Here is a 12443-nt window from a genome sequence, read left to right as displayed (position 1 = left end):
TATATTACATTTAGTTGTTCAGGCTTCTGTGTGATTTGTTGCTAAATATATGTTTTATGGTTCACTGTTAATATAATTTCATTTTATAAATATATGTTAGATAATTTGGACTTAATGGCAGCTTTGACTGGAAATTGAAATAGTGATTAAGAAGGTGTCGTGTTCATTTTCTCTTTATGAATGAGGGACATATGACACTTTAAAGCGATAGTTCTGTGAAAAACGTACACCGTACTTCCCCCAAATGTAGTGAATCAGCCAAGACATGTTTGGTGTCTGAAATTTGCCTCTTTAGTTTTGCACTGGAGGTTCAAGACTAATGTAGGTAACACATAATGGAAACTTATTCCTCCCCAATTTGAACCTAAATTATCACACACGCATTAAATCGTGTGAAGCTGTTAAGTAATCTATACTACACTCTCAAAGAGAGAGAAAGAGCCGGGCGAAGATGGTAGAGAGAGCGGGACGTGGTGAGACTGGATGACGTTGATGGGTCATTTACAGCAAAGCTAACCGAGCTGATACTGACCCCCTGCTGGTGCTGCACTAAAGTGACTACACATGTCATGTATGCAACAATACATCCTAATGTGTCTCATTCTGTTAGAGTCTGTTATTTAAGGGGTCCATATCATGGAAAAACTCATTTTCTTTGATTTAAAAAAAGAATCCAAGAGTTTGATGTACTACATAAACACTGCTAAGGTTTCAGAACATACATAAATGGAAACTAAGCTAAAAAACAGTCCATTTTGAATTCAGCAGGATTTCTGATGTCACAACCATCGATATCTTTACATACGCCTGCCCACCCACCCTAGGGTCTTACTCAGGCCTGTCCATGCAAACTGTAGTGATACAGAGGGCTGTTCCTGCAGAGTTACTGGAGTGGAAAATGTGGGGAAAATGATTTATTGTTGTGCTCTGAGTGTCAGGAAGCATGCGTCCTGGCAAAGGATCCACAGTCCTGAAAGCAGTGGCGGAAACTGATTTTTTCCCAGGTATCTTAGGATTTTCAGACTGAACAGTTTGTTCTGTATATTTCAGATCAGACTGCTTTGCAAATACAGAGCAGCCAATCAGAACAGAGCTGATGTACATATCAGACCCAAACGGTAGTAAAAAAAAAACAGACCATTTCATTTTAAGAGGTGAAGAAATATTTCAAAGTGGTCATATAAAAATGATTCATAACTGTGTTTGATACATAAAACAGCACAAATCTTATATGAGGACCTCAAGAAAAAATAAAAAAAGAATGTAGAATATGGGCCTTTTAACTGAACTCCCTGCCATTCACACTCTCGCTGACTCAGCAGCTGCCACACCCAAATGCTGAGCAGCACCAAAGACAGTGTAGTATATCTGTCAGTGTTGGACGGGCTCTGATCTTCGTGCTACTAAGGTTTACACACACAGCCCTACCAGACGTGCACTATAGAACAGACTGCCGGAATATGATATACAATCTAGCAGGAAGACTGACGTGTGTAAAAATGTGTGTATCCCACAAATACTTGGGATGGTGCACTGCAGATGTAAACTTTAGATGAGCGAGTAGCTGTTAAATATCTACAAACAGCTCAATAAATGAAATAAATTAAGACATGTTAGACGTTGTGCGATAGTAGTGTTAGGTTTACTCTTTCATGACTCGGTATGGTTTGAAAAAAACAAACAAACAGAAATTATGATTAAATTCTTACACATAAAGCACAAACTGTGACTTTGCAGACACAATAGAATATCACACAATAAAAATTTGTTGTAATAAATTTGTTTTTTTCTAAATGAAAAAATACATACATTTCCTGATTTGCTCAAAGTGCATGTGGGTGTGAACTATTTTCTAATATCATTTTCAGGTTATTTTTATCATTTTATACTCTACAGGAGTGTGAGGGGCCTTTCTCAGACTTTTGTGGCCAGCGGCCAGACTTTTGTCCATTTTTTATCTGTTTGAGATTATCAAACAACCCGACATGGTTTTAGGGAAGTGTGTGATACATGCGGTTTTGCTCAGTGCTGATTTGTGAGGTATAAACCAACAATATTCTGCTACTTGTTAGCAATGTTAGCCTCAAACTACAGCACAAAACTAAAGAAGCAAATTCAGACACCAAACATGTCTTGACTGATCGACTTCGTTGGGGTGAGAGGAGGATTGTGTAAATTTGAACTTCAGCATTAACAGAAAGATTTGTACTTTTAGAAATGGCTGTAGAGGACCATCAATTTAGCGTGTGAGACAACCCTGATATGTGACCCCCCATGCCAACACGATGGCACTCCAAGAGTCAGTCATGCAGAGCCGTCATACATTCATCAGCAATGAGGCCTGAAACTTCTGATTAGCATATGAACAGCAGCGCCAGCAACAATTCAGGGACGAAACTGAAACAGAACAGACAATATGCGATCGTCGTATGAATATTCATGACCCCATGAGGAGCATTTTGCTCTCTGTGCGATATTAAGCCAACGGTAAATCAATTAGACGGTTCTGACCATGAGACGGCCTCTGGCAGGCAGACAGCTTCCCTATAAATATTAGTGTGACTGATTTGCATGGTAATTTCTCTTGGCATTAATGTTATAGCTCCCTGCAGACGAGGTGTCTGAGGTGGGACTTCTGTCTGCCACTAGTAGGTACCTGAGAAACGAGGGGAAGAAAACTGTGTGTGTGTGTGTGTGTGTGTGTGTGTGTGTGTGTGCCTAGAATGATGAAAATATGAACATTCTGCTGTTGCTGATGCATTTGTCTGCTTTCCCCAGAGAAAAATGCTTTTCTGCAGTTTTTATTAAAAAAATAAAAGAGGCCACAGCTGAACTTTTGATTGCCGAGGTTCAGATCAGTTTCAGGTTCAGCATCACAGCATTTACACACACTCATACAGAAGACACGGAGACACCTAGGATTGGATGGCGACAGTTTATGGTTATTGTGATGAATTTTTCTGAGCATGTTGTGGAGATCGTCAAGACCTGAACAGTACACTGAAACAAAACTGAATAAAAATAATTGTAGAGTTGTAGATTATTATTATTATTATTATTATTATTATTGCACAACAGGTTCTGTTTTGTCTGTTCCAACTTATTAAATCTCAAAAAAAAACTAAACATTATGATGTAAATAGCGTATCGTGAAATTGTCTTTCATGGAAATCATAATATTGCATCATTTTATATTGTTATGTTTTTATCATTTCGCCCACCCTTATATACGCCACATAAACAAACAAATATGGACCAAATTAGTTCAAACTGTAGCTCCACAGTAAAAAATAAATAAATAAATAAATAATAATAATAATAAAAAGTTTTCAGACCTTAGATATTTACAATGAATGTTATGATCTATTTAAACAGAAGGCATTAATTGAGATGGTAATAAGCTAAATATACACAGATCAGGCATAACATTATGACCACCTCCTTGTTTCTACACTCATTGTCCATTTTATCAGCTCCACTTACTATATAGGTGCACTTTGTAGTTCTACAGTTACAGACTGTAGTCCATCTGTTTCTCTGATACTTTGTTAGCCCCCTTTTACCCTGTTCTTCAGTGGTCAGGACCCCCATGGACCCTCACAGAGCAGGTACTATTTGGGTGGTGGGTCATTCTCAGCACTGCAGTAACACTGATGTGGTGGTGGTGTGTTAGTGTGTGTTGCGCTGGTCTGAGTGGATCAGACACAGCAGGGCTGCTGGAGTTTTTAAACACCTCAGTGTCACTGCTGGACTGAGAATAGTCCACCAACCAAAAATATCCAGCCAACAGCGTCCTGTGGGCAGCGTCCTGTGACCACTGATGAAGGACTAGAGGATGACCAACACAAACTGTGCAGCAGCAGATGAGCTATCGTCTCTGACTTTACATCTACAAGGTGGACTGACATGTCACTGAAACTCCATCAATGCGTATAAAAGCACAGGGACAGTTTCGGGCACAGATGTCTGCGGCTCAGAATGCAGAGTGAATGAAGAGCAAGAGCCAGATCTGTAAGATGTAGTTGGCTCTTGTTTTAGGCGCACCTGCCTTTAAAACGCCACTCAATACTGCCCCCTAGCGGTCTTTAATCTCCGGTCTGTGACCGAGAGTTCCCCAATCCTTCTCTTACAGTCTGTCCTACACATTTTATTGAGCTACACACTCAGCAGAGATGGTGAGGACAATGGTTCTATTTAGTACCATGAGTTCTATATAAAACAATTTCACGCTGAAATGGTTCTTCAAGGTTCACCTTTTGGTTCTATATAGCATCAACAAGGTTCAGCGATTACAGGCTCAACCTCGTAACATTAGCAGGAAACCCTTTTTAGTGCTACATAGAGTCATTTTCAATAAGGTTCTATACAGAATCATATACAACACGTTCTCCATCAATCTGAAGAACGGTTTCACCATAGAGAACCATTTAAAGATGAAATGCTCTATACAGAAGACATGGTTCTAAATAGAGACATTGCCTTTACTAAAGAACCCTTGAAGAACCATTACAGTGTGTATTTTAACCTCATGAACGAGTTATTTAGGTGTTTAAGAGCAGTAAAACGCTAAAATGTGCAGGAACAGCATCACTGAAGCCCAACTGGCTGCCATTCCCTCCTAAACAGCCGCCAAACACGCCTGATCAACAAGGGCGATTCATCAGCAGCAAAAGTCCCAACAGTTTTAAACACGAACGTTAAGGACGATCACACTTTCCTTAAGGCGCACACACAACTGCAGACCTGCGGACTAGAAACGGATTTCAGATGAACGTCTCTGCAGCCTGAAGAGCCACATGTAATCATGAGTGTGTGGAAAAGGAAGAAACACCGAACACACCGAAAAGAAAAGACAACGAGAGAAGAACAACAACATCAACAACAACAACAACAACAACAACAACAGCGGCAGCAGCACCGGGCAAGTTAAACACACCAACAGCCTCCATCCGACTGAGCGAAGTGTTCTGCAGTGTTATTGCGAAACTCCTGCAGCTTCGCCAGCGAAACGCTGTTTTAAAGTCTGTAAAGCTGTAAAACTGACCTGAAGCAGGTAAAAGTCCGCGCGTGTCTGAGAGCAGCAGAACAAACCGATAAAAGGGCAGATTACCTGCATGTGAGCCTCCCAGCTGCAGCGCTGCAGGAGCAGAGCGTCCCGACTGGACTCACTGCTGCTGGAGCAAACCACTCCGAGACGGGGGGCGGGAAGGGGAGGGTGGGGGGCACAGACGCCGAAGATCTGATATTTGTCAATAAATGTATTTCAAATAAATGACATCTATAAGCATATATGTATTTTTAATTTATCCTCATCCTTAACTTATATTTGTCACATATGGACATTATAATATATATTGACTTACAATATATATTGACTTATAAGCCAACTTATTAGAAACTGACCATTTTCAAGTTTGGGATATATATTTCAACCATACATCAATATCTACACACATATATGTGTAACACCAATTAAAAGCTGTATGTAGCTATTTTACTCATTTTCCAAGTGAAACGTAGTAAAATAGCTGCATAACTAAACATGCACATGTGAGCTGCGCAATAAAATCATTTAAACATGAAATAAATTAAAATTTTGTTTCCTGACATGTAAATAATAATAATTATTATTAAATATTAATAAATATTTAAAAGCAAACAGTTAGCATATTTAACATAACAGACAACAACATATTAGACATATAAGTATGATCCATGTGTTATGCATATATGTCTAATATTTGACACATATATATATTTATATATATATATATATATATATAGCAGTGTTGGGATGATCTGGTTATAATAAATGTCTCTTGGTTTGATATTTGTTGTTTGTACTTACATTTTCTGTCTGGCACAAATGTCCATATACTTCTTGGAGCCACTGTAGTTTTTGTCACTGTGTGTGAAGAAGAAACTTTTATCAGGAAAAAATGAAAAATCTTGAAAGTCTACAACGCATTTTACAATGAAACCCTTCAAAAAATCTGTTATTTCTCGGTTATTTTTCTGCTAATTAATATTTTTAAATATGACAGGGAAATTGTCATAGTTATAAAGCTCATATGCCTGTTTATATTTTTTATAAAATTATACCAATGGGTAAACTTTAACAATGATTATTAAATGTAAGTAAATATAAACAAGGATTATTAATGCCAAAAATGTACATTTAAAATGTAAGCATTCTCACTGTGAGCTTCACAGTATGCTTATCCTTTCATTCTCATGCATGTAGATAGTTGCAATTATTTACATTATTGTGCAAAAGTCAGAGACAAACAGTAATTTATTTACTTTCCAGTTAAAACTAACCATTTAATATAAGACACTCATTTATCAGGAGATGTTTCTGTAGAAGATTAGATTAATCACTTGCATAAGGAAATGGAAAGTCAAAGCAAAAGAGTCCAGACCTCAGCATCACTGAATGTGTTTGGGGTTATTTGGGTCATAAATGCAACCAGCAAGACTGAACTTTGAAAAACTAACAGCAGGTTTATCAGAAACTCTGGAAGCTGTAGTAAAAGCAAAGAGTGAACACACTGAACACTGTAGGTTGTGATGTTATAGTTGGTGGTTGAGGCTTCTATATAATTTTCTGTTAAATATAAAATTTCTGCTATTTTTCATAATAATAATATGAAACAAGAGCCATGTACACTATATTGCCAAAAGTATTCGCTCGTCTGCCTTCACACGCATATGAACTTGAGTGATATCCCATTCTTAATGCATATGGTTTAATATGATGTTGGCCCACCCTTTGCAGCTATAACAGCTTCAGCTCTTCTGGGAAGGCTTTCCACACGGTTTAGGAGTGTTTATGGGAATTTCTGACCATTCTTCCAGAAGCACATTTGTGAGGTCAGACACTGTTGGACGAGAAGGCCTGGCTCTGGTCTCCGCTCTAATTCATCCCAAAGGTGTTCTATCGGGTTGAGGTCAGGACTCCGTGCAGGCCAGTCAAGTTCTTCCACAACAAACTCGCTCATCCATGTCTTTATGGAGCTGCTTTGTGCACTGGTGCGCAGTCATGTTGGAACAGGAAGGGGCCGTCCCCAAACTGTTCCCACAAAGTTGGGAGCATGAAATCGTCCAAAATCTCTTGGTGCTGAAGCATTAAGAATTCCTTTCACTGGAACTAAGGGGCCGAGCCCAACTCCTGAAAAACAACCCCACACCATAATCCCCCTCCACCAAACTTTACACTCGGCACAATGCAGTCAGACAAGTACCGTTCCCCTGGCAACCGCCCCTCCCAGACTCTTCCATCAGATTGCCAGACAGAGAAGCGTGATTGGTCACTCCAGAGAACACGTCTCCACTGCTCTAGAGTCCAGTGGCGGCGCTTTACACCACTGCATTCGACGCTTTGCATTGCGCTTGTTGATGTAAGGCTTGGATGCAGCTGCTCGGCCATGGAAACCCATTCCATGAAGTTCTCTACGCTGTTCTTGAGCTGATCTGAAGGCCACATGAAGTTTGGAGGTCTGTAGTGATTGACTCTGCAGAAAGTTAGCGACCCCGCTGACCCCGCTCTCATTTTACATGGCCGACCACTTCGTGGCTGAGTTGCTGTCGTTCCCAATCCCTTCCACTTTGTTATAATACCACTGACAGTTGACTGTGGAATATTTAGTAGTGAGGAAATTTCACGACTGGACTTGTTGCACAGGTGTCATCCTATCATGGTACCACGCTGGAGTTCACTGAGCTCCTGAGAGCGACCCATTCTTTCACTAATGTTTGTAGAGGCAGTCTGCAGGCCTAGGTGCTTGGTTTTATACACCTGTGTCCAAGAAAGTGATTGGAACACCTGAATTCAATGATTTGGATGGGTGAGTGTATACTTTTGGTAATATAGTATATGTTATGTAAACATTTAACCATATAAAGAACAACTTAGGCATTGAGTTGTATTGGTTCTATATAACCATTGTCTTTACCAAAGAATCTTTGATTAACCCCTTTTTAAGGGTGTACATGTGCTGCTTCAGTAGCACTTTGTCATAGCACCCCCCCGCCATGACTCAGTCTGTAACAAACATAACCCTGAGGTCCAGCCAAAAAGCTGAAAGCTTAGCATAGTCTCCGCCAGTGTACCCAAATGCCTGAAGGGGAGCATCAAGGATTTTTGTGGAAATTGGCTCCACGCTAGCAGACTGGAGAGAGAGGTTCTGAGAAATTTAATTTGTACTTAATGGTAATGGTGGTTTCTGACTCTGCACAGTACAGTATAATATTACATAACAGTTTTCTACTGGAAGCATTGTTGCGACCCTCAGCGCAACTCAGCTCAGAGTAGCTCTTAATCAACACCTTCAGCTCATCAACTTTATTGAGCTCTTCATGAGCTGCATCAGGTAATTTGGTGCAGGTAGTAACTGAGACTGTGCCGGGCTGTTGGTTGCCAGGATCAGGATTAAGAAACACTGATCTTTAGATAACCAAAAAAAACACATGATATTTAACTCCTGACTGCTGAATCAGGTTTAAACAGGTTCACTCATTTTAACAAAGTGCCTCTAAACATCGGATTTAGAGGCAGACTGATCAGGAGAGAGATTTGGGAGAATAAGCTGAGTGATAAGTTGGAGTTTCCTGTCTTCTCTGTTATCTGTGTTATTCAAGGATTCATTCTTTGAGGATTCATTCTCGAAGCCCAGCAGAGCCGAAAATCTTACGAGAGATTAACTCGTTTTAAATTTCACATGGTGATGTTTGTTGCTGTAGCTGCTCATCGAGGCGAGTGAATTAGAGTTTGAGTTTGATCTGGCAGAAAAGGGAGCAGGTGTGGTCCTTATTTTTGCTTAAGAAGGTTATTTGGATATACTGCAGGCATATTTTGTGATCGCCTGCTGAACCAGACAACAAATAATTTAAAATCAGACTCTGCAAACCAAAAGTAAAAGTTCAGCAAAAAGACAAATTTACAACTTTTTTCTCTCTTTCCAAATGTGGTCGATCATCTAAGACATGCTCAGTGTCTGAAATTTGCCTCCAAGACTGAAGTTGCAAACAAGTAATAGAAGCTTAAACTGTAGTTTTAAGATGTGATTCCAACAATTTATCACATTTTCTGCATAATTCAATCATTAGAATTTAAACAAAGTCATTCAGAGTGGTTTGATGTAAAATAGTTCAATGTAGAGAAATGATGTCTATACAGTGGTGGTGATAGGAACCAGGGGTCGCCATGACTACAACACAAATGTAGACATTTTATTTACTATCCAGAACCACCAGTGAACCTACACGAGTCTTCTGAGTTTATGTGGAATGTTGATGATGGAAAAAAAATGGTGGAAAATCTGAAATAATAAGTTTTCTTTAGGTACTATTTTGTAGTTACAGTGCCCTGCATGTATCCCTCCACCATGAGTGGAGTTTAAGTTCTCAAAACTATCATAAAACAGTGTCTCAGTCATGGTGAGTAAATGTACAGTAACAAAGTAAATGTAATTCATTACTGTACTTGAGTAGTTTTTTGTGTATCTGTACTTTACTGAAGTTTTTCCATTTTGGGCGACTTTTTACTTTCACTCCACTACATTTCAAAGTCAAATATCTTGTGTGTATAAAAACGTAACATGTCAAAACGAAAGAAGTGTGAAGCAAGAACACCAATCAGGGCACAGCGGTCACTTTGTTTGAGCTTGTTTTGACCTGTTGGTCATACCGACCCAGTGCAGCACACGGTTCTACATCAGTGCAGCAGCGTAAAATTTTGGGAGAGTCTATTCAACATAAATGATGAACTAACCTAACTTTGTGTAAATAGACCACAATATAGAAATATGTACACATATGCAGTTGAGACTGACGTGTCTTTATTCTGAATTTATACAAACACTATTTCATTTTATAGTACCTTTATTTTGGCTAGTTTATGTTTATGAACAGAGACGTACAGATGTAATATAGTAAAGGAAAACCCATCTATGAACCTGTGTTTAAAGCAAGTTTTTATTAAACTTAAACTTTAAGAAGTTGCATTTAAGTTAATTAATATTTTAGTACTTTTAATTTTGATATTTAGTACATTTGAAGGCAAATACTTTTGTACTTTTACTCAAATGGAGGTCTAAAGGGAGGAACTTCTACTTTTACTGGAGTAATATTTTACCTTGGGTATCTCTACTTTAACTCAAGTACATGGTTTGTGTACTTCATCCACCACTGCTCAGTCATCAGGCAGTGAATTCAGAACTATTTCATGTAATAACTTTATGTGAGGGAGCTTTTAGAGGTGGACGTCTGGTTCCTATCACCACCACTGTGAACAATTCTGACTTGGTATATTTCTCTAGAATGGAGCGTTTCACACCAAACCACTATCAATGTGGTTGTATCTGAACCACCTAATTGTGCAGAAATTCCCCTTTATCTTGAATGTTTATCTGATTTTTGACACCATGATGTGCACTTACCTATAAAAATGCACAAAAGCACATGACATAGCTGAAGAACATGACATAAGCCTGAATTTGTCACTGTAGTTCATTTTTATACATAACAGTGTGTCATACAGTGTCAGAAACCACATAAACAAGTCTATTAGATATTACTTAACAACTGTGCAGTTTGAGGCAAGTGTGTCATGATTTTGGCATGCAGTTGGCATGATGCTAATTGGTGGGGTATAAACTTCCTTTATTTATTAGCTACATTGACCTTGTAGCTTCAGTGCAAAACTAAAAAAGAAAACGTCAGACACCAAACAGGTCTTGACTGATCGAGTATATTTGGGGTTAGAGCGAAAACTGGGTAGATTTTACTTTGTTGAACTTTCGCTTTAATGAAAAAAATTGCTGGTGGAAAAGGAAGAACAGTACATAGCAGTGTGTGGACAGGACTATCACTTATGTGTCCAGCTCTGCTTGCGTTAAGGTTACGTAATGCAGAGAAGTTGCCAAACTTTCCCCTGAGAAATGAGAAATCATTTAATCATCTCAGTAAGAGCAGCGTGCAGCGCCAGGCTGTTATTATTCTGCAGTGTAAGGGTGGAGGAGGAGAGAAAGGCAGGCAGATGCTGAGAGAAGTTATCATGTCAGTGTGTTCAATGGTGTAAAAATCACTCAGACATAAACAAGTGAAAAAGTAAAAAACAGACAGACATTACAATCAGAGGGAATTTACATCACCACATCATCATCATCACAAGGCTCATCAATGTTAGAAGATTCCAATAAAAACAATCATCTTAGCAGAATAACGTGTAAGTATAGGTGCATACACTTAATTCAGTTTCATAAATAAGGTTCAAAAAGAGCTTCTATGCTGTGTGTCACTGTGTAGGTGGCATCAGGAGTCGGACTTTGGGGCCCCAGGCAAAAGACCGGAATGGGCTGTTCCTTCACCCACAAGTATTTTATCTTTCCTCAGCTTCCTCACTCATTAGTGCAAACCCTATTCCAAAAAAGTGGGACAGTAGGAAAAATGTAAATAAAAACAGACAGCATGATCCTCAAATCCTTTTTGACCTGTATTTACTTGAAAACACTATAAAGATGAGATAGTTAATGTTTCAGATAATTAATTTTGTTGTTTTTTGTATTTAATCATTCCAGATTTGATATCTGTTCCAAAAATGCTGGGACAGACTCACTATTTTTCACTGTGTTACATTTTCTTGTAACATCGTTCAGCAATTGTGAGAGAACTGAGGACACCAGTTGTTGTAGTTGTGAAAGTGAAGTTTCTTCCCGTTCTTGCTGATACGACTCTTTATCTGCTCAACAGTCTGGGGTCTCCGTTGTTGTATATTGTGCTTCATAATGTGCCCCATGTTTTCAGTGGTAAACAGTAGTAAAAGCTGTATTTTGTATTCACAGGTGGGTTTCAGGGTGAAACTACAGATGGGCAAAGGGTGAAAAATGCATTAACAACATAAAAAGCAGCATTAATCATTTCTCATGAAAACATGTTGACTTCGACAGCACTCATATATACTGCAGTAGGTTATTTCACATTAACACATTTATAGAATTTGTATTTTCATGCAGCGTTTGGCTTATGGGGGCCCTCTGTGGCTGCCTGCCTTTGCCTTGGGAAAAGCCTTCCCTGGTTAATGACTTTTTCAAAAATTGTGTTCACACTCTGTTTAAAAAATGCTCCAAATCTGATGTTTTATCCAACATACATTTTCCCCCAGATGTCACAGGATCTGTACTTGAACCATGAAAGTGCACAGCCAGTGTGAGTGAAAAATAAACTCTTCTCTGGTTTAACAAACAGCCTCTGAGCACTCAGTGTTCACCGACCTTCACAGACCTAGTCAGTCAAAATAAGCCGCCACTAACGGCTCGTTTTTACACTTATTTCAGGGGCGAAATTCGCAAATCCTAAAACCTTTTGAAGTTCAGACATGAGTCTCATGATCGTTCACAGTGTTGAGTGCACTGGTTAGGGAGAGAGAGAGAGAGAGAGAGACT

The 12443-nt window shown here is 39.0% G+C and overlaps 1 protein-coding gene across 1 annotated transcript in view; it reads right to left on the bottom strand.

Annotated features, from left to right (window-relative positions):
• Positions 1-5192, bottom strand: part of sema5bb (sema domain, seven thrombospondin repeats (type 1 and type 1-like), transmembrane domain (TM) and short cytoplasmic domain, (semaphorin) 5Bb) — a 94579-nt gene extending 89387 nt beyond the window's left edge. The window contains exon 1 of the mRNA XM_036569743.1: positions 5111-5192. The gene's annotated coding sequence lies outside the window, so the exon portion shown is untranslated. The remainder of the gene's footprint in view (positions 1-5110) is intronic.
• Positions 5193-12443: the final 7251 nt, after the last annotated feature.

This window comes from Colossoma macropomum, unplaced genomic scaffold (assembly GCF_904425465.1).
Source record: "Colossoma macropomum unplaced genomic scaffold, Colossoma_macropomum, whole genome shotgun sequence".
In the NCBI taxonomy this organism is placed as follows: domain Eukaryota; kingdom Metazoa; phylum Chordata; class Actinopteri; order Characiformes; family Serrasalmidae; genus Colossoma; species Colossoma macropomum.
Note: the sequence above shows the minus strand (reverse complement) of the source record. Positions and strands in the feature narration are given on the sequence as shown.